Source organism: Corapipo altera, unplaced genomic scaffold (genome assembly GCF_003945725.1).
Source record: "Corapipo altera isolate COAL_440 unplaced genomic scaffold, ASM394572v1 64, whole genome shotgun sequence".
Classification (NCBI taxonomy): domain Eukaryota; kingdom Metazoa; phylum Chordata; class Aves; order Passeriformes; family Pipridae; genus Corapipo; species Corapipo altera.
The window spans coordinates 10,562,829-10,583,851 of record NW_020884893.1 but is presented as its reverse complement, the minus strand read 5'-3'; the positions used below and the strand labels follow the sequence as shown (position 1 = coordinate 10,583,851).

The 21,023-nt window shown below is 52.2% G+C and overlaps 1 protein-coding gene across 2 annotated transcripts in view; it reads left to right on the top strand.

The window, feature by feature from the left end:
- Nucleotides 1-769: 769 nt before the first annotated feature.
- CDH22 (cadherin 22) overlaps nucleotides 770-21,023 on the top strand; it is a 77,158-nt gene continuing 56,904 nt past the window's right edge. Inside the window, exon 1 of one of the 2 annotated variants that reach the window (XM_027646110.1) lies at nucleotides 770-1,040. The gene's annotated coding sequence lies outside the window, so the exon portion shown is untranslated. Of the gene's footprint in view, nucleotides 1,041-8,942; nucleotides 8,987-21,023 lie in introns of those variants that run through there. The other variant, XM_027646111.1, reaches the window with a different exon arrangement.

Below are 21,023 nucleotides of genomic sequence, written 5' to 3'. Positions count from 1 at the left end.
AAGAAGGCACCTGAGACCTGAGGTGGGTGCTGAGGACACCAACTGCCATGGCGACCCCTGTGCACAGCAGGACGGGGTCTGACAGCCCCAACCTCAGCCCCAGTGGTGCCCAGAGCCCCTGACAGAGCTCCTGCCTCGCTGCCACTGGGCTGCCGAGGTCTGGCACCATTCAAAGGCTGGGGAAGAGCGGGCTGGGGTCTCTGTCCCTGACCTGCCAAAGCCCTGGCACACCGGTTTAGTCCTGCACTCCGTGCACTGAATGCGTTCTCAGCCCCGGGCATTGGAGGGGCGTCCTGACCTGGGGGGCAGGTTTGCCCCTTCCCCTGCCTCTGCCCCTTCCCCTGCCCCGTCCGCGCCCCGCTCCCGCCTCCGGGGCGGCGGGGACGGCACTGCGGGCGGCGGAGGCGACGCGGGCGCCGGGGCGGGGGTACCGGGGGCGGGGAGCGGACCCGCGCTGCGGGCAGCGCCTCGTCACCCTGCCGGGGACCCGCGGGGCTGGGGGGCCGCTGCTCCCGGCGCCGGGGCCAGGCGGCGTCCCCAGGGCGGGTCTCTAGGGGAGGCCCCGGGGCCGGTCCGGGGCGCGGACCCGGCGCTGCATTCTCAGAGTCTCCAGCAGAGGCTGGGCTGGGCTGGGCCGGGCTGGGTTGGGCTGGACTGGGCTGGGCTGGCGGGGAAGGAGGGGAGGCAGGCAGGGAGCGAGGGGGAGGAAGGCGGCTCTCGCCGCACATGCATCCCCCGCCGCGCACCCGCCGCCCGCGCCCCGCCTCGCTCCCTGCCCGCCCGGTGCCACAGCCGGCTCCGCTCGCCGCCGCCGCCGGTCGGGGCTGCGATCCGCTCCCTGCCGGGGCTCCGCTCGCTGCTCCGCGCCCGGCTGCCGGGGCTGCGATCCGCTCCCTGCCCGGCTGCTGGGACTCCGCTCCGCTCCGTGCCCGGCTGCTGGGACTCCGCTCCGCTCCGTTCCCGGCTGCCGGGGCTCCGCGCAGGATGCCGCGGGAGGCCGAGCGCCCGGCGCGGGGGGGCCGCCGCGGCCGCCGCCCCAGGTAAGAGCCGGCTCGGGGGGCGGCGGGGCGGGCACCGCGGGGCAGCCCAACTTCTCCGTCCCTCGCCGCGCCGCAAACTTTGCCGCCGCTCGGCGGGGCTGCGGCGGGCGCTCCCCGCGGGTGAGCCCGGGCTCGGCCCGGCCCCGGGGTCGCCGCCTCGGGCCGTGCAGCCCCGCAGCCCGGGGTGCCCCGGGTCTCCTCGGAGTCGGCGGGAGAAGCCGGAGGTTTGATGCCTGTTGGGCGTCGCTGCCGGGCGCTCAGCGCTGGCACCGCGGGATCCAGCGCGGCTCCACCAGCGGCGGGTCCCAGCACACCCTTCAGTTAAAGCGCTCCGGTCTTTGGAGAGCTGCAGCTCCTTCTTTAGCCTGTGGCATCTTAAAACACCCTCTTCGGGCTCCTTCCTGCGCAAGAGCCGTCTCCCCATTTCTCGCAGAGACCAGAGCCTTCGTGCCCATCCCATTCTGCATGGGCTTTGCTTGGGGGGTGTGTGGACGTGTGGCTGCAATGCCTGCGGAGCCCAGCCCGGAGCCCTTAGAGCCGGCCGGGTAACATCTCTCTTCCCAGAGCCACGGTTTTTTTCTAACAGCAAACTAAAAATAACTGTTCTAAAACTAGCACTTTCCTCATTTAAAATGTGGTTCCCAACTGGCTGTGCACAGGCCTTGTGGGAGCAAGAGCTGCAGCCGTGTCTGCCCCCACCGCCTGCCCCGGCCCAGCGCTGCCGTGCAAGGTGCTTCTCGCTGGGCATCTGGGGAGCCCAGCCCGTGGCATCTGGGCTCCTGTGGGCACTGGCAGTGGGTCTGGGAATGGAGGGACGCGGTTTTGATGCCTCTGCTCTTCTTGTTTAATTTCTGGCGGTTGTAACATCCCGCACAGTCCGGGGAGAGCTGTCGTGTCTTCTCGTCCAACCTCATTGTGTGCATGAACAAGACCAGTTCCAGGGCTGATGGTGTAGGCAGCAGCAAGGAGAGGCAGGCTCAGGAGTTCAGACGTAACTTCATGAGACAGTGCAGTGCACCTCAGGGAAGCCTCTGGACCTGAGAGGGCTACGAAGGATGGATGGCTCCACCAGAGCTCTGGTTCTCCAGAGCTTGCTTGCATGGCCTGAGGTGGCAAATGGGGGATGTGCCTCTCTGTCCCTGCTCCTGGGTTGGTACTACGCTGTTAAAATGCCATGCACTGCAACGTAGTCTTGCATGCCACTGAGGAAATCTCGGCTAATGACTCTTTGGGACCTGTTTCTATTTCTTGAGAGTGCCTAATGTTCAGAGCATGGCTGAAGCCTGCAGTCTCTGTACTCATGCATTTCATGCCCAGCTCAGAACCTGGGCTTTGCCAGGTTTTCCTTGTGAGACTGGTGGATGCTCTCCACCCCTTTCAGGAGAGCGCTGGGTAAGGAGTATTTGCAGCAAACAATTATCAAGGTTGGAGATCATTGTCCTGGTACATCAGTTTTCAAATGCTGAAAATAAATAGCTTCTCTGGCTTTGAGTCTGAAACGGTTTTCCCTGTGCTGGTGCTGTGTTTGTTTGTTTTCAAGGCCAAAGGGTGGTTCAGCTGCTCATTGATGAAATCCTGAAATGTTGACGATACCCTTAGTGTAGCACAGGGTAGAGCCCACTGAAATCTGAATAAGCTGGCCCAGATTCTGCACTGACTTTTATATCACGTCTGCCTGTGCTCCGGTGAGGTGGGGGTCAGAGCAAGTGAGGCTTGGTCTCTGTATGAAATGCTGGTTGCTGAATAATACAGAGATGGAATTGGTGGGCTTATGAAAGAAAAAGTATGTGCTGTTTCATAGGTAAAAAGGGCCAGCTTTGTTCCTGCCTAAAAAAAAAAAAAATATGCCCTTTGCTTTTTGGTGCATTGACACTTTATAATATGATATGGTGATTTCATGCCTATGACAGAGAAGTGGCTACTGAAAGAAGGTCAGTTTTAAAACTCTTTTTCAAAAGAAGCTAGCAGGCCTCCAGGAAAAAAAAAAAAAGAAAGAAAAGGTTGGCTTTAGCTTAAAAATAACAGTTAAAATCCTATTTTTCTTAGCTTCTTATCAAATAACACGATATTTTCATGCTTTAAATGCAATGTCATGATTGAAAAATTCATAGTTCTTGCTTGTGTGTAAGGATTCTGAGAAAGGGTCATAATTTACTGTTATTCATGTATATTGTCTGATTAGCTTTGGGGGGGGGTTGCACATTGAAAATAATATTGGGCTAGCAAGGGTTTTTTCATAGGAAATTTTACTTTTGTGCTCCTAGTCACTATCCCATAGTAGTAAAATTTGGCTGCAAACATTGCAGAGGGAATGTTTGTTTGTTTTTTTGAAACCCCTTTTACAACCCATGAACTTTATCTCCTTAGAAGGATTAGATTGTTCATGGAAGCTTTGAAACAAGACTGGACTTCAGGTGGGATTTAATCTGATATTATTCCCTTAAAGTACAATTACATATTTACTTTCAAATAATTAGTTTTTATATTTTGAGAGCCCATTTTTGGAAAGTAAAGAAAAACAGACTGAAAAAGAAGGAGTGTGGTGACACTTGGATTCTTTCAACATCATGTCACGAAACAGTGTTTGTACATAAGAATACAGCCATGTATGAATTTGTGTCATTATCTTTTAACCATGTGGTTATGCAACTGTGGTTGGGTTTACAAGCAGTGACACTTCTCTGCAGATAAGTCCATACATATCCCGAGGCACAGGCCCTTTTGAGTGATCTGCTTTCTTGAAAAATTAACATGTAAAGATGAGGTGGGTGTGAGTCCCAACAAGACTCCTTGCCCGAGGTGGTAGGTGGACACGGTGTAAGCTCCCTGCTGTTCTCTGGATCCCTTTGGTCTCTACCACCAGTTTATCCCGTGGGATTTTCTTTCAGGAAGGGTGCCTGAAGGGGAGGGATGTCACCAGCTTTGCCTCAGACCGTTTGTTGCCCTGGGAGTGTCCTCCCTGTGCCCTCAGCACCCTCATGCTCCTTGCTCTGTGGTGAGCAGGGTTCCTTTGGGTCACCCTGTGCTCAGGGCTCTGTGTGTGGCTGCCCAGGGCTGCAGGTGAGGGGACAGAGCTCTGCCCCGTGGGTTTGGCTACTCCAGCACCCACAGGGCTCACAACTGCATGTCCCTTGTGTTGCTTGTGAGGCACAGTCCCCCCTCCACCCCAGCAGAAAAGCCAAGTCTTTTTGTCTGGATTTGGGCAGCAAATTGCTGCCTGTCAGCCATCCCTGCTCCTGTGAAGACTTGGAGTATGGGGTTGAACTGGGACTGGGACTCACCTGTCACCTAGCATGGGCTGGGGGGTATCTATTTCTACAGTTGTGTCTAGTTTGTGGGTTAGTTTCTGCTTCAGAGAGCTTTGGAGGGGTCAGGTGAGGGACTCTCTGCTCCTGCTGGTAGCCACTGCAGAGACCCATCCTCCCAGTTCAGAGTTTCTTTTTCATTTAGTCATCACTTTCTATTATTTGCAGAACCCATAAAAGGAATACAGCACATTACAGTAATTTTCAATCTTACCCTTTGCAACAACTCTGCTTTCAGAGACTAGTCCAGACTTTACTTCAGCTTGGCTCTGTGTCCCCTTCATTTTCTTTCTTTTCACTGTCCTTTGTGCTGGGGGGGGAGGGGGAGGGAGAAGGGGGTTCTGTTTTAGAGAGTTCTGTGTTATCCTGTTGAGAAAGGGTTTTTGGATGACATTTTAGTGCTGGTTCTCCAGGACAATATCCGGGTAGCGAAAGGGGATCTTTCTCCACCAGTCTCTGCCTTCCCTCATTGCACAAGGCTGACTGGGACTCCTGCAGAGGGTCTGGTTTCTTTCTTTTCTAATGGAAGCTGTGTATCTTCTGGGTGCTGCTGTTCCTCTGATCCTCTTGCAGTGTGGTTGGAATTCTTCCTGCAAGCGTATGTCTCAGCTCTTCAACAGCATTGCAGCACCTTCTCTCATCTGAGGGCCTGTGGGCAGGTGGTAACTGGCAGCTGGGTGCAGAGCCCACGGCAGCTGCAGAGCTCCCTTTGCTGCTCGTGTTACCTGGTGCATGTAAAGGATACAGGGCTCTGCTGGGAGGTAGGGGCATGAGAAGAGGTTGTTCACAGTGCAGGGGTTGTCCAGGGCTGCCTGTGCCTCGGTGGCTGAGCATGTTTTTTTCCTTCAAACTTTGGGTTTCAGTGCTGCCTCTGCACTGGGTTGACCTGACCTCTCCACCGGTGCCCAGCATGGGGAGTGCGGTGGAGGTGAGTGTGCACCCCAATACCAGCTGGGAACAGGTCTCCTCAGAGGCCCTAGAAGGTCTCTGAGCAAAAGGTGGAAAGGTGGGGGACAAACCTTGCTAAGCTGAGGCCCCTGCCTTGTTCTTCTTGAGAGTGGGGGTAGTTGTGCCCTTGGGCATAGGAGAGGCAGCCAGCCCAAAGCTGGTCAGTCTGCTCCAGCCTTGGTTTGACTGGATCATTCATTGCTGCTACAACTACAGGCTGAAAATCAAGGTGCTTTTCAGAAAGTGTGTCCTTTCTGCTGGGTGCCAGATCTCAGGATAGCTCACTAAACACAAGGGAAGGTTACAGTACTCATTGCAACCTAATGACATTTTTTCAGCTAAAGGCAGCACTTCTGTGTTTCCAGTTCTGCCCTGCTGCTCCTGTCTGGGAAATCTGCACTTGCCTTCTCTCTGCCTGCTGTGCCCTGTTCTGCTGCCCTGCTTTTACTCATTTCCTTGCCCCTCACTCTGACTCCAGCAGTGCCATCCGTGAGCCTGGAAAAAAAAGCCCAGCAGAGCTCATTCAGTTTTGACTCCACTCGGTGCTACACTTCCTAATTTCAGGTCCTAGTGAGAGAGCCATGCCTTAGCTCACACTCAGCAGGACTGAGGCTCTGGGCAAAGTGCCTGTTAGCACTGCTGTCACTGTTGAGGGCAAAGTCTGCTCCCCAAACAGAGCAACCTTGCCTGTCTCACACTGTCACTGCTGTCACCTGTGCTGAATTTGGCCCTGACTGGGTGATGATGGAAGCTGTGGGTACAATGGAGGTGATGCTGGGTCTGGTGTTTGTCAGCAGCAGCCATAGATCTGTGGCTGTCCTGTAGAAGCATTTAGCCAGGAACCCAGCAGAGCTGGGAGCATCCTGCCCCTGGTTTGGGCAGTGGTGTGTCAGGGTGTGTCACTTCACGGAACAAAGTGGTCCTGTGCTCTGGCTGTGATAGTTTTGTGAGCCTTGCTGATTGGGAAGTCCTTCAGGGAATCATGAAAGCAGAATTTTCTGTTCATCAGCCTTTTGCAGACACCCCCTAGCCCTCTTTGTTGCTCTTCCCTGCTACAAAGAACACAAGGGGAAGGAGAGGTGGGCTCACTCCTCTTTCCTTGCTGACACTGCCTCACTCACCATTGCCACTTCAGCCAGGGTTTTGTTAATCTCTTCCTGATTGACTGTAGCCAGTGGCATTAACTGCAGGTGACTTGAAGCTCGAGGCCCTCAACTCACCTGAAGCTGCTGATGGCCAGAAGCTTTCTGCAGCCAATGATGGGATGTGAAGGGAGTCGCCATAGAAACATCTTGGGCAATAAATGGAGCCTCAAAAGCTCTGTCTGCCTTTTGGCAGGAGCCTGTGTGTGCATGTGGGTGCAGGTAGTGGTGTGCACCCAGCAGACCAAGGATATGAGACATTTGGAAACAGCAGCTGCAGGAGCAAGCACGGGATCTGAGCACTGCTCTGGTAAGCTAGCATTTCCCTGAGGTTTTGATTGCAAAACTGAGTCAGAGCCCGAGGGTGTGATACAATCCTGATACTGGCCTGGCAGGAGGGGGCTCATTCCCACAGCTGAGCTGTGTCCAGTGCTGTGCAGAATTCAGCCCCTCCAGGGCTCTGCAGCCCCAGCCTTGGGGCAGCCCTGTCCCCTTGCTGTGCATGGCAGCACTGGGGACTCAACACAGCCTCTGTGGGTGACACCCACCTGTCCCTGGGCTCTTTCCTGAGCACTGCTGCCCTTCCCTGTGGTCTGGCACACCCCAGCACAGGGAGGTCTGAGGCCCCATGCCCACCCAAGAGGTGTTGGAGCTGGGTACCTTGGGGTGTGTGTTCCCCAGGCCCTGGCCTGGATCTGCCCCCTTGGTGACCCCTGCCCCTTGCTGGCCAGGGAGCCTGGGCTTCCTGAAGGCAGTCTGTGGGGCAGGTGGCTCCTCTAGCTCTAAGTCCCCATGTCAGCCAGAGCTGGAGAGGGCAGATAAAGGTTTGGCTGCTCCTGAGGCTCAGACCCTCCTGGTCTGGCCATCCCAGGACAGAAGGAGTGCTGGGAACCCTGGGCCAGGTCCTTGTTCTCATGTCTTCCTGCTGCTCTGGAATGGCTGTGCCAGACAGTAACTTGTGTATGTGTGCCTGGGGATGCTGTGCTCCCTTCCCCAGTCCTGCTTCCTTGCGTCTCTGTCTGTCACACTGGGATTATCTCCCTCTGCTCCTACTGCAGCTGCTTCCCAGAATCCCAAATCCCCAAAATGCTGTTTCTCCAGTAATCCTTGTCATTAAAAGTGGCTCCTAAGCTCAGAGCACCTCCTCCTGTCCTCATCACCCTCTCTAGAGAGGAGCAGTTTGAGATGGCACATACTAACCATGAGCAAATGATTCTGCTAACCTGGAACAGGGCACTGTTTTGTCTCCCCCCACCCACTACCAAACTCCAGTCACCCTTGAGTCCTTCTGGGTTTTCACTATTCTGTTTTTCAGCAGTGTGAAAATGTGCTTTCTCCCCTGTTGTTATGGCCCTGACAAGGCACGTGGCTGTTGGTGCCAGTCTTGTGCATGTGTGGGAGAGGGAATTGCTTCCCCCATCACTGGAGTCTAGAAGGCTGAGGACATACAGGTGAGGGAGGGGGCTGCTTTGGGAGCTGGACTTCACCAGCTTTCTGAGCTTGGCTGCCTTCCCACTTATGAAATACAGCTGAACCTTTTGATGGCAGGTAGGAATAGCTGAGCATCAGCAGAGTCCTTAAGAAATTACATCCCTGCTTAAACTTTCAAAAGTCAGCTGAACACCCGTTCGCCACAGCCCTCCCGGGCTGTTCCCCAGTGGCACGGTATTTTCTGCAACAAAACTCCTGCTGCGGCAGCACTGTCCGAGGGCAGGGCACTCCTTCGCTGGGCATCCTCCCCTGTGCTGCAGGAGACGGGGACTCTTCCCGTGCCGGTTTTTGGATGCTGTGGAGGTGCGAGCTCAGCTCTACCCGGGGTGGCACGGGCGGGGGTCCGGGTGGTCCCCGGGTGCCGGAGGGGAGGGAGGGCGGGCGGGGGGCTCCTCCTCGGGCCGGTGCCGGCAGAGGGAGCCATCCTTCCTCCTTTCGTATGCACAGCCCGGCGTGCCAATTAACCAATTAATTTGAAAGGTGCTGTGAGAGGTGAGATTAGAACTAGGGTCCTCCACTGAGCAATGGCTCTGCTCGTCTCGCTGAGGCTCAGGAGTGAGCGTGTCTTTCCCAAATCCCTTCTCTCTGTTTTGCCACCCAAGTTCTCCTCTCAGGTGAACCCTTGGGTGGGTTTCATCTGGTCCAGCACCTCGTGGCCATGAAGACAGGAGCAGCCTCCGCAGCAGGTGTGGTGGGGGCTGATGGCAGTGCCTTGGTCAGCTGGGGGTGTGGGCAAGGGACGAGCCCCAGGCATGCAGTGGACCAGGTCTGCAACTGTGAGCCCCCGTGGACCATGGGATTAGTGACCAGGGGCTGTGGCTGACCCTGCAGACATAGATGTGGCCTTGCTTGGCCTTGCCTTGCCTTGCCCAGGACTTGGCAATGGATTAGCTAAGGCAGACAAGAGCTCGTGAGCTGGAGCTGTGAAGTCCTGCCTAGAGAAGTGACTGTTGTGCTGGTGGATGATGCTGCTCCCCCCTTCCTTGGTAATCACAAAGTGATGGAGGCATGAAGTGAAGTGCAAGCACTGAACCTTCCCTGGCTGGAGCAGCCACCACAGGTGAGCATTTATGGATTTTGCCTGAAAAAGCTGTTTATATTTTTGTGCAACGGGAGCCCCGTGTCTGGCTGGGAAGGATGTTTGGAACCATCGGTTGAGGCTTTAATTGGTTTTACACCTAGAGTGCTAACGTGTTTTAGTGGACTAGATGGGAGGTGGGTGGTACTTGGCTGCCCCAGGATAGGATATATGAGCTGGTGTCATGGGACTGAGGGGCTCAAAGCTTTGTGCAAGGAGAATGGCAGTTTCTCACTGTGCTGTGGCTGCTGTTTTCTATTTAATGCATTCAGAAAGGGTCAGTCTGACTTCCTCTGCTCTGGCTGTGAACCTGGCCTGCAGTGGTGCTGCCATGTGTTTTGAAACTGCTGTGGAATAACCTCGCTAAGCAGTTAAGCACCACACAGCCACCTGCTTACTCCCTCATTCCCAAGTGGGGCATGGGAAAAGGAAAGGAAGAGGAAAACTTTTGGCTTGAGATAAAACTGATTTAATAAGTGAAAGGAAAGAAAAATTAAAACAAGGGATGCAAAGGCAAACACTCACTGCGTTCTATAGGTAGACTGATGCCAAGGCAGTTCCTGAATTAAAGGTGGCTCACTAAGCTCCCTCCTCTCCCTTTTTATTGCTCAGCATGTCATTAGATAGCTTTGTGGTTGGCCTGGGTCATCTGCCTGGTTTTGTCCACTCCCAAACTCTTGTGCATGCCCAATCTGTTTGCTGGGGGGCATAGTGAGAAACAGAGGAGGCTTTGACACTGCATTTTGGCAGTAGCTAAAACATTAGTGTGTTATCGGTTTTGTTTTGGCCACAAATCTGAAACTCAGCACCATATAAGCTGCTGTGAAGCAAATTAACTCCTTTCCAGCCAGACCCACTACAGGACAGTTAAATACCCTTTAGTGCCCTTGGCAAAGAGCCCTCATCATACCTGGGCAGTATGTCCAGGCATTCTGTCCTGTGGATCAGATGGCCAAGGCACACTCAGGCTGTCCAGGGCAGAGGCACAGCACTGCCTATGGTGCTGCCAGAACATGGTGTTTGTTGGGAGAAGCTAGAGAGACACCAGAGTGCTGGAAAACAAGCCTTGGGAAGCCGGGCTGGATGCAGGCAATGAGCTGCTCACTCAGCTGGTGTGAATTAGCCTCAGTTCTTCAGAATTCTGGCAGGTCAGGGTCTGACCTGTGACCACGCTGAGTATCTCCCTTCAGTTCCTGGGCACAGACTCCATTCAAGTTTGCTTCTAGGGAGGCATTTTCCAAACCTTGGGCTGTCCCAGAAGCAGAAAATCCTGCAGCTGAGCCCGTGTTGTTCATAGTAAGCACTGCCTTGGTTGTGAAAGGCTGCTGTGAAATAGAAATGAGAGGGAGGGACCATGGAGCCCCATGGTGGGAGGCCTTTTCTTTAAACAGCAGCTGAGCTGGGCTTAGGCAGAGGTGGGACACAGTGTCTGGTCCTGGTTTCCACAAGGCAGCACGTGCATTTCCCTTGTGAGCGATGAAAGGCTGGTACTGAGACTCATCTCTATCTTTTTTATATCTAGTCCATCACTGTGCTGTCTGTTGCTTCCCAAGTATATATAGAAATAGCAATGACAGATTTCTTTGTCCTCTTCTAGCCAATGCCTGAAGTGATTGATAAGTTTATATATTTTTGTGTGTGAGTTCTGTCTGTGCACCAAGATGAGGAAAGCTGTCTCATGGTGCCCCCCACCACGGGGGCCCAAGGACTGTGCAGGTGCAGTGCTTGTGTCTGGCTTGGTCCTGAACCTCTCAAAAGTTTGGTATTGGCCCTGCTCCGGGCAGCTGTGTCTTGTTACTCAGTTTTGGAATCACAGTGACTGCATGTTCAGGTGTGAGTTTTGGTGTCAAGTCACTGTGAGGTCTGATGGGAGAGGGGAGTGGCAAGACATGTACAGCTCTGAGACCAGCGGGGGGAGAATGGCTTCTTGGCTGGACACTGCTTGGCTTTGGATGCCCAAACTCTGCCTGAGGCTGCTGCCAACCCAGCAGCCTGAGAAGGGTGGTGGTTTGGAGGGTAGTACACAAAGGAACACATTTTGTCTGCAATGCAGTCCTCCCTAGTTGGCTTCAGGCAGTCCAGTGTCTATCCGGAGCAGTGGGGGCCTGGAGACTGGCGTGGCAGCACACAGGGGATGTTTGTGCAATTTGGGATTTCAGTACTTTTACAACTGCCTGCATGGCTTGGGGGTGGTGGGCTCTAGACTGGGGACTTTGGGGCACGTGAATGGGTTCTAATGTGTCTGTCATCAAACAAGCTAGAAAGGAGTGTGGAGAAGGAAGTGAAGCAGCCTAGAGACAAGGGGAGAGTGAGCCTGGAGTGACCAGGAGTCTGCAGTGTGGTGACAGAGAGCAGGATGCAAACAGTTGAGGTGTGTGAGGGTGACAAAGGCAGAGAAAACCACAAAGGAAGGGGGGAGTGTGTGCTTCCAGTTCTCCCCTTTTCCAAGTGTGGAACTGCTTTGGGAAGATGGGGTGGCCTTGATGAGTGCACACAGAGCCAGTGTCTGTGCATTTTTTTGGTTGTGAGGATCATTCACTGCCAGCAGTACCGAGTGGCTGTTGGACTGGATGGAGAAAGTTGGGCCATAGGGGTCCTGTGTGTGCCTGGGGGTGTTCCTGGGGAGGCAGTGCCAGGCTGCAAACCTGCAGCAGGGCTGAAGGACTCGGAGCTGCAAAGGGCTGCACCCGCCCGTGTGAGTGTCTGCACCTCTCTTGCATGGACATACTCACGTGTTCCAGCATGATCCTGCCTGCTCACGTGGATGTGGATCTCCTTGGCTCTATTCTTTCACATGCACTTTGTCCATTTGCTTTTCTGTCCTCCCTGTTGCTGCTGTAATCTCTCTCTCTCTTTCTCCCTTTGTTCCCTGGGCTGCTTTGCTGCCTTCTACTTCACCATGTCCCTCTTTATTCCTTTTGATAATAATAACATTAGAACCTACATACAAGGCCCCAAGGTCCCTGCTTTGTGCAGATACATGAGCAAAGACCCTTCAAAGCCCGTGTGCTGGGTTGAGAAGGTTCTTATAGTCTCTCTGTTGCCAGGAGTGGCAGAGGCAAAGGGCCTGATTGTGAAATAAGGCCTGTGCAAAACCCCACACTGTGTCCTCAGTCCATCCTGGAATGTCAGAATGCCGGTCTCGTTTGATGGAGTTTTACACCAAAGCCCTGAACCCTTGTGCCTGATGGGAGGAACTGGACGATTAATCTCCCTTTATCACTTGTGCTGAGCAGAGTGCTTGTTCCCCAAGCTCCCAGTCTGTCCCTTCCTCGTTGTGCCATTGGTTTGGTAGTGACATTAAAGTGAAGCTACTTGGGGATTCCGTTCCAGCCTGCTGTGTTCACGTGCTTCGAGCTTTCAGAGATGTTCTCCCTTTCAACTGCAATTTGCACACTTGGCCTCTGCTGAGAGGTGATGCTTCAATGGGATGCTGAATTCTGGTGGTTGGAAAGCGGCATTTCTTGTTTTGCATGTGTGGTACCCACTGTATTTCCTTTGCTTGGTCCTGTGTGGCTGCTGGATGCTGGTCCACATCTGCAAATACAGCACTGCAGGGGGTGGAGGAGGAATCAGATATTTTTTTCTTCACTTGACAAAGTGGTCAGAGTTTCTTGAAGAGAGAAGGTTAATACTGTATCTGGCTTGCAGAATCTTATCTAGAGACCTGTTGACTTGTCACAAGGATGTGGCTCTGGTGTGGTGGTCCATCATGGAAAGGGAAGGACTCTGAAATCCGGAGATACATTTAACATTTTTTTTTTCCCCTCTTAAAGTCCTCCAAGAAATGTGCATCCAGTCTGTAGTGGTCTCTTTCAGCTTTTATCAGCCACACTCCAGTTTTCTGATGCTTGCTACCACTTTGGCTCTCTCAGAGGTGAATCTGTGTCCTGAAACTCCTTGATGAGAACTGGATTTGGGAAAGAGCAGGCAGGAAAATCAAAAGCCTTCACCTGTTCCTGGAATTTGCTGCTGTCTGCAACCCTTTTGGTTTATACACAGCAAAGGTCACAGAAACAACAGGCTGTTTTGGCATATTTGCTTCCCCTGCCGTTTCTCTTTGAGTAGCATGACCTGTGTGTGGGGTCATGACTCAAGAACAGTAAAAGGAGCCTGGGGATGGGCTGTAGCAGCAGGACCCTCTGTTCTTGTCTCTGTGCAGTAAAAAGCAGAGGGGCTGTAATGCCCATGTCAGCCTCTTCCTGGGCATGTGGGCCACTGTGGAGCCTTTTTGCAGGCACTGACGTTGGTCACTGTGCTGGAACTGGCTGTCAGCAGGATCATCTCCTCCTTTCTTTGGGCAAAGTGCCTCAGAGGGCCTGAGCACCTTTTCCAAGGAGAAACTTGGTCTTTCTTTTGAGCCACAGACCTGGGGGATGATTCACTTGTGGATGCAACAGGATTGGCAACTCTGGGTCCCTGTGTACGAAGATTTTGGGAATCCCACCTGGGAGCACCTGTATGTTGGTGCTGGCAGCAGAGAGCAAAGCCAGGGGCTCACAGAGAAGGTGGCCAAGGTCCCTCTTGATGAGATGTCTAGTCCTGTCCCAGGCTCACCACCCTGGGAGAGAGGAGTGGTTTGCCTTTCTCTGGTGTTAGCTGTTCCTGCCCTTAGGTCTGCCCCTGGGTTGCTGTGCACCTGCCTGCAGCTCTCAGAGAGACCCTGATAGCTGAAGCTGGAGGGTGATTCCTCCCTGGACAAGTCATGCTAGTGAAAAATAAACTGGATCTGGTCAGGTAAAATCTTTGAACAGCACCTGTAAGTACTTTCTGGGCTGCTCTGTGGTGGCTGCCTAAGGGTGTGTCCCCCTTTGGACTTATCCAAGAGCTGTTTGAAATGTGGAGAGTGGCATCGTTCTGCTTGCAGTGGGCATGTGAAAGGTGTGATATTGCTGGCAGAGCAGACAGAGTTGTCTGTCCAGTACAGGGCATGTCAGACAGGATAGAAATGGAGCAGGACCTTGTCACCTGTTGTAGCATTTACTGGTGTGTGTTGGAAGAGCCAGGATCTGCCTTTCCTCAAGGGAAGGTGAGAGGATTAGCCCAGGGAAAGGCAGAGGGGCTGGTGTGCCTCTCTTTAAACTGTCCCACCGCTCCTGGTCTGCAAACTCTCCTCCTCCTGCTAGTTAATATTAGTATTCCGTTTGTGGAACGGGCGATGCAATTAACACAAAGGTACAGTCATTCATTCTGACTGGAGGACTCATGGGATCAGATGTACTGGGGATAGGAAGCGGAGGCTTTCTGCTGGGAAAGAATGTCACAGCACAGCGGACACAGAAATGAAAAGCTATTAATAATGATCCCGGAACTTCACTTCCATCAGCTGTTTATTTAAAGGTGCTCCGTATTCAAAGCCTCCTGATTTATGTGGGCAATAACACTCACAGTCCTGGGATCACTTTTTTAAGCAAGGCTAATGGGGTGAAACCATCATACTGCGACAGTAGAGATCAAGCTGGGAAAATGATACTGGAGAGAAAAATAAACTATTGCCTAGATAATCCCAGAGCTACGCTGGGCTGGGAGCTGGTGTGAGCTCCCTGCTCTTCCAGCATTTATAAAGGCTCTTACTTCCTTTTTTTCCTTGGTCTTTGTGAACAGAATTTACTGGGCATGGAAGGATATAAAAATTTGATTCTACCAGGCAGGATGCTAAAATACTGCTTCCCTTGCATGCAAGTGAAGCTTTGTCTGTAGTAGAGCTGTGTGTGGTTGTTTGGCCATGCAGCGCCCTGGGTCAGGCAGCCTCTCCCTCTCTGCCTCTGGGGCTCCCATCCTGTCTTGGTCCCTTCTTGAGGAATTGGTTCTTCTGGAGAAGGGGGTCTCTGCTCTCTGCTGTGTGGATTTGCCTGCACAGTGGTGGTACAGGAGTGCCTGGAGGGGCAGAGTTGGGATGTTCTGTGCCATGGCACAGAGGGGAGGAAGGGCTGCTCTGCAGTGGGGGAGGTCAGGTTCTGTGAGGGTTCTCTTTAGGGGACTGTTAGTCCTGGAAGGACCAGGAAGGGCTGGCGGGACCCAGGTGCTGGGCCATTGACCTGACCCATGAATTTGACACAAACTCGTGGTGGTTACCTCATCCTGCACTTAAACCACAACAGGAGATTGGACTCAGGGCAGGAGGAATGCAACAGTGGTGCTGGTTTCTTCTGAACCTTCAGTAGAGCCCCTGGGAGCAGGAGCTGGTTTCAGCAACTCCCTCTGGACGTCGGGCAGAGTGCCAGGAGTGCCAGATGTTGGCCACCAGAGGATACGTGACTTGTGGTACTTGCAGGACAGTGAGCAGCTTTTGGCAAAACCTGCATGTTTTTCCTGGGGGTGTGGAGTAGCCCCGAGGCCGTGGAGCTGCTGTGCCTGTTGCCCTGGGCAGTGACTGACTCCTGGGACACGACTCCGAGTGCTCTGCGCTGTCAGGAGCTGCTGGTGGTGGTGATGTGATTAGTAGGATGAAGCAAATGATTCCAAATAAATAATGCATCTATCATTAATGGCTGAATGCAAAATTTAGCCTGTTGCTGTTGTCTGCAAGTTGCTTACAAGGAGGTCACAATCTTTTAGTCTGCTGTGGGCTGGAGCAGGCTGTTCTCTGCAGCTCACTGTCAAATGCTCTGCTTGCAGGATTCCTGGCCCCCTCTGCTCCAGAGTGTCGGTCCCTGGCCCAGCAGGAGGGTCCAGTCCTTCCTGGTTGTACTTTGTGAGGGGGAGATGGGCTTTGCTTTGAATGAGTCTCTACCAGAGTGACCATCCAGAGGCTCCTGTGTGACTGTTCTCAAGAACACCTCACTGCTGACCTGGCTCTGCTCAACACACAACCTGAGGGACCCAGGGAGGGACCTGGCAGGGCTCTGATCACCTGGACAACCTCAAGGGGTGTGCAGGTGCCCACTCCTTGCTGTGCTCCTCTTGGAGGTGTTGACTTTCAAACAGACTTGGCCAAAATGTACCCTCTGTGTAGGAGACTCAGCTGACAGGGGTTTCTGCCAGCTGTGGTGGACTGTTCTGTGTGATGCTGTGACTTAGCAAAGCATGTTTGCTTCCTGTTCGGGGGATGAGGATGTGCAATGTTCCGCTTCAGGTTCCTGAATTCCTGTGGTACCCAGATTACTTCCTTTCTTCCCAGTGTGTTTGCTCAGAAATTCCTGTAGAGCGGGAAGGTTTGGACCTGGAACCTCTTCTTCCACATGCCAGAAAAGCCTGAGTGTAGACAAAATAGTGTTGGATTTTAGCAGGATGCTGCAGAAATAATTTTCTTGCCCATTATACTATCTCGTTTCTAATTTTTGTTTAATGAGCTCATCTGAAAATAAGAAAATCATTGTAACAGTTTTCTTAAGTGTGAAAGATCAGACTGAAATTGGCATTAAAGAGACTAATTACTTTCATTCTTCCACCTTTCTGACAGCTGTTTATTGCTGCAGGCTCATCCTGAGGTGCTGAGGAAGCCACTTATCTCTTCAGGTGCCTTTGGCCCAAGGTATCTGAAAGAGAAAATTGGGTGCCTGCTTCTAGTCTGGGCTGTGCAAACTGGATCATCTTGTTACACGGGACAAAAGTGCTGTGCAAACTGTAGGTGTGACACCTGTGGTGCAGCCCCACAGGTCTGGTCCTGTTTTCTTGCTGCTCCCTTGTCCTCCCTCGTCACTTCCCTGCTTCACCAGAGAAGTTTGAGTCAAGAATGACAGTGTGATGCCACAGAAAGGGACTTCCTTGGTCTTGTACTTTCCATAAAGGGAAGTTGCATGTCTCCTGTCAAGAAGACTGAGGGATTTCCAAGGACAAAATTTCTAAGAGGATTAAGACATGTATGGAAGAAGAGTGAGCAGCAGCAAGAGACCTACCTGAAAGTGGCATTTGCCTGTCACAGTATTTATTTCACCAGAGGACTGAGTCTGAACATGACCTTGAACCCTGAGAAGCCAACTGAAGGAGGTTTCTTTGAACCTTTATGGCTCAGTATAATACCCACTTGTTATTCTCTATAGGAATTTGGGGAGACTTTCACGCGAGCTGGAAAGTTGCAGACAAAGCTGTGAACATCTTCAATTTTCCATTTAATCACACAATATTGAATGATAAATAATTCATGCATCTGCCAAACACTGACTTAAAAGAACCCAATTCCCTCCACATTTGTCGAAGTGGAAGAATTCCATTTTGTGCTTTTTTATTTTACGTCGTCCTTTAACTCCTGTCCAAAAGCCCTGTTGTCTGGGCCATCAGCTTTGATTCCACTTGCCCTGTTTTGGACTCGTGCCTTTCCTTTCTTGTCGCTTCTGCTGTTCAGAGTTGGCAGGAGGGGAGTGATGGTACTCCCTGTGTGTCCACGGGGTGCAGCCCTGGCAGTGGAGGCTTGTGGGAAGTTGTCTGCCCTGCTCTGTGGGAGCACTCCTGGCTCCTCAGGAGGTGCTTAGGCACAGAAGATGTGAATCTTTTGGGAATGCAACTTCTGACTCTCTGCAGAGTGTTTGGAAGGTGACTTTCAGATGTGGCTACCTGTCCAGATCCTAAAATTAAAGACTTGCTCTGAGCTCCGGAGCTTTGTCTCCACAGCAACTCTGTCCATCCCAGCAGTTGTGACAGGGATGCTGTGATGGCTGCCTCCACCTCCTCTCAGAGATTGTTTTTAAAGACGAATTAAAAGTATTGTATTCACGTAGACAAGGCATGAAAATTCCATATTTGGAAAAGAATTGCTGCAGAGCGAGACCGTTATGGCTGTAAAACCCTCTTCCCTAGGGCAAGCATTGAGGATTTTCTTTGCAATTAAAATTTCTTTGAAACTTGGACCAGAGAAGATTTGGAGGGGAAAAAAAAAAAATCTCCTGAACTTTGAAAGTACTTCTTTCCAAACAATGCTTGTGTGAGAGCTTTAACAAACGCTGTTCCTCCCAGTGTGTCTGGTAGCAGAAAGTGACTGAACATGAGAAGTCAAAAGGTTGTGAATAGCTCCTACTCTAGTCTCACTCTTTCTTTTAGAATTTTTGAAGGCAGCATTAAAGGAGACAATATTATACTTAAAGCAACTTAAAAAGAAGGGGCAAGGTGCGTGTTTAGTCATACAGTCCTGAGCGTTGCACAGATATATATTCCTCTGCAAGAACAACTTTTCTGGACTGTGTGCAAGTTTATCTGAGAAGAAAGGCAGAGGAAAATGTTCTTTGCTGGGAGAATAATTCCAAGGAAGTAGAAAGAGGAAATCCAGAGATTTACTTCAAGAAAAAGCATGACTAAACTTTTACTATGGATAATGGGCTTTCTGCCCTGTTGTCGGAGCTGAGGCTGGGGTGACATTAGTGAGAGAACTTGATTTTATCGTTGCCTGCCTGTCTTCTGTGCTCTTTATCAGGGCTGAAGACTTGCTGAAAGGCAGATTGCTACCAAATATTGCTTTGCACAGTCTGGGCCTGCACTTGGGATATGCTCATCCAGCAGCTGGTTACACAACCCTTTCACTGTATAAGTAAAAATAAAAGTAATTTGAATATCTTATTTCAAAAGCCTCTACAGTTTTGAATCCCTTGGCCACTGATCTCCAGCATTTGTAATACTGTGATGCAATGTGCCATCCAGGTCATCTCTGCCATCTCTCCCTTGATTGTCGAAATGTATTGGGGTTCTGGAAATGACACTGAATTAGGACATGCCTTCTGCAGGATGCATTTCAGTAAAGGGATGCAACAGGGGTACCAGAGTTTGCAGTGACAGAAACCTGCCTAGCTTTCAGTTGCTCTCTGTGGCACCAGTGCTCTGATATCTTGTCCAGCTTTATCTGAACGTTGTGTCTCAGGTGTCACTGATGGGATCTGCTGTGGGATGAGACCCTGCAGCGCAGTGACTATGATCATAATCCACCTTGCTGTGTGTGGGCATCCCACAGCTTTGCTTGCAGCAGTGCTGATGTCCCTTGCAGAATTATTGGCCGTGTGTGTTCATGTGTTCCACCCAAAGACACTGGTTTGTGGGGGCTGGAGCAGAGGATGTTGGAGCAGCAGCCAGGTTGTGGTGTTGGTCCTCAGTGGTTTAAACCTGCAGAGCCCTCCTTGTAGGGCAGAGGGCTGGATGCCCTGGCCATTCCTCTGTCCAGCCCAGAGGGGTAATCATGGGATGCCGCTTGGATGCTAAAAAGAGCTGTGGGAAGCTCTGGGGATATGGGTGGGTCCTTGGCCACAGTGCTGTGGTCCAGGCTTGGTGTGGTGCTGATGTGCATTGTCAGGAGGCAGCGTGTGGGATGTTAGAAGCTTGGATGTGATACACTTACCTGGTCTGGAGGTGACACTATCTTATGTCTGGCAAGATTGCCTCATCTCTCGTCTCTAGATTTTGAGGAGAAGTTTATAAAAGGAAAAAAAGAAAAAATCTACCTCATCTTGTCTTACAATATCCAGTAGAGAAAGTGAGCTCCAGAGAGCTTGAGTTCATGTCTTAGCCCTAGGCCTGGAGATTATGAACCATCTTAAAGCTTTGCAGCAGCCTTGCCATGCTTGTATTACCTGCACACAACAGATACGGGGAGTGTGCTGTAGCCAGCCTGTTCCTTTTCCCAGGAAGGGGAGCATTAAGCGGATTTGAATCCTGTTTAACAGGAGGAGACGTGGTCACAGGCTGCGTGCTGCTGCACTGTAGGCAGCACTAGAGAAGAATTGCTGTTGAAGTAATTGCAGGCTTTCTCCTGCCCCGACTCCCAGCAAGGTCTGTCTGAGGCTGGGCTGTCGTGCTGCCCACACTCTCGGGTGTGAGGCAGGTGGGCTGCCCATGGATGCAGACTGAGCTGGGACGAATGTGTCCCCAGAGCTGCCCTTGTGGTTGCACGTGGCCTGTTCCCTTGTGGTGACACAGCTGGCACATGTGGATGGTGCTGGACCCGCTGCACACCCTCCAAGCTCTCAGGGAGCTACTCTTTCCTTAGCTTTGCTGTGTAGCAGGTCTGGAACTGGTTAATGGATGCTCCCACTTTGAACTCATTCAAAGCAGCGAGAGGACCGTGGAGATCAGGGCTGAGCTGCTGTTTCTGACCAGTGACACTCCCGCTGCAGCCTTGTGTCCTCTGGGGTGTGCACGTGCCATGGGAAAGCAGGAGAAAGCCCAAGCTTTCAGGAGCTCCTGTCCTGTGCTTGGTATTCATTCTGTGGTTCTGCCTTCTCGAGGGTCACACAAGTGGTGTCTTACTCTTGCCTTGCTCCTCAGCAGCTTTTGTAGCATCCTTGTGGCTGTTCTGAGCAGCCAGAGCAGTCCTGATGCTCCTGACAGTAGTGATGGTGTTCTGCTGGGAGGAGTGAGGAGCCAAGGCAGAACATTCAAGCCCACATTGGTTTAGACAGCCGGCTGAGGTCAAGGAGAGAGGGCTTCACTTCCCCTCTGTTGCATCTTTTAGTAGCTGCTGGGCAGCTCTGCATTTTCTGCCACTTATAAGGCCTTGTCTTGGAGGAACAGTGCTGGTGTGGTCAACACTTCCAGTAGAGCTATGGGCATGAGGAGCACTGCATGGGTTCCTGGGTTGCTCCCAGACCTCTGAGTGGGATTGTTCTCCCTGGGCTCCTGGGGCATCACTGCCCTGGCCCTGGGACTCCAACAGTGTTGGGCAGTAGTGCAGGACTGTGATGCACTGGGCAGTGCTATCTTTGTGTGCTGTTGCCTGCCCCTGTCTTCCCCCTCCCCCTTCCTACCTTCTCCTGTATCAGCCTGCATTTTTAAAATGAAATAAATATTGACACGGGCGGGATGCTATTCAATTTGTCCTGATCACTGGGCTGCGGTGAGTTCTGACAGAGCAGAGTGTAAAACATAAGCTCAGGATGTAATTTCTACTGTCAACATGATGTACAGTATAGCTGTGCCAAATGCACACCAACAAACTGCACAAGCTCTTGTGGGAAGGGGAGGGGGCGAGTTGTGCTGATAATTGGGATGCAGGGACTGCAGAGCAGCAGGAGAGGGGACATCACCCTGGGCCTGGGGCCGTGTGAGGGTCTGGTGCTTCACTCTATGCATGAAAACCTGCTTGGCTTGGTGAGTGCCTGGG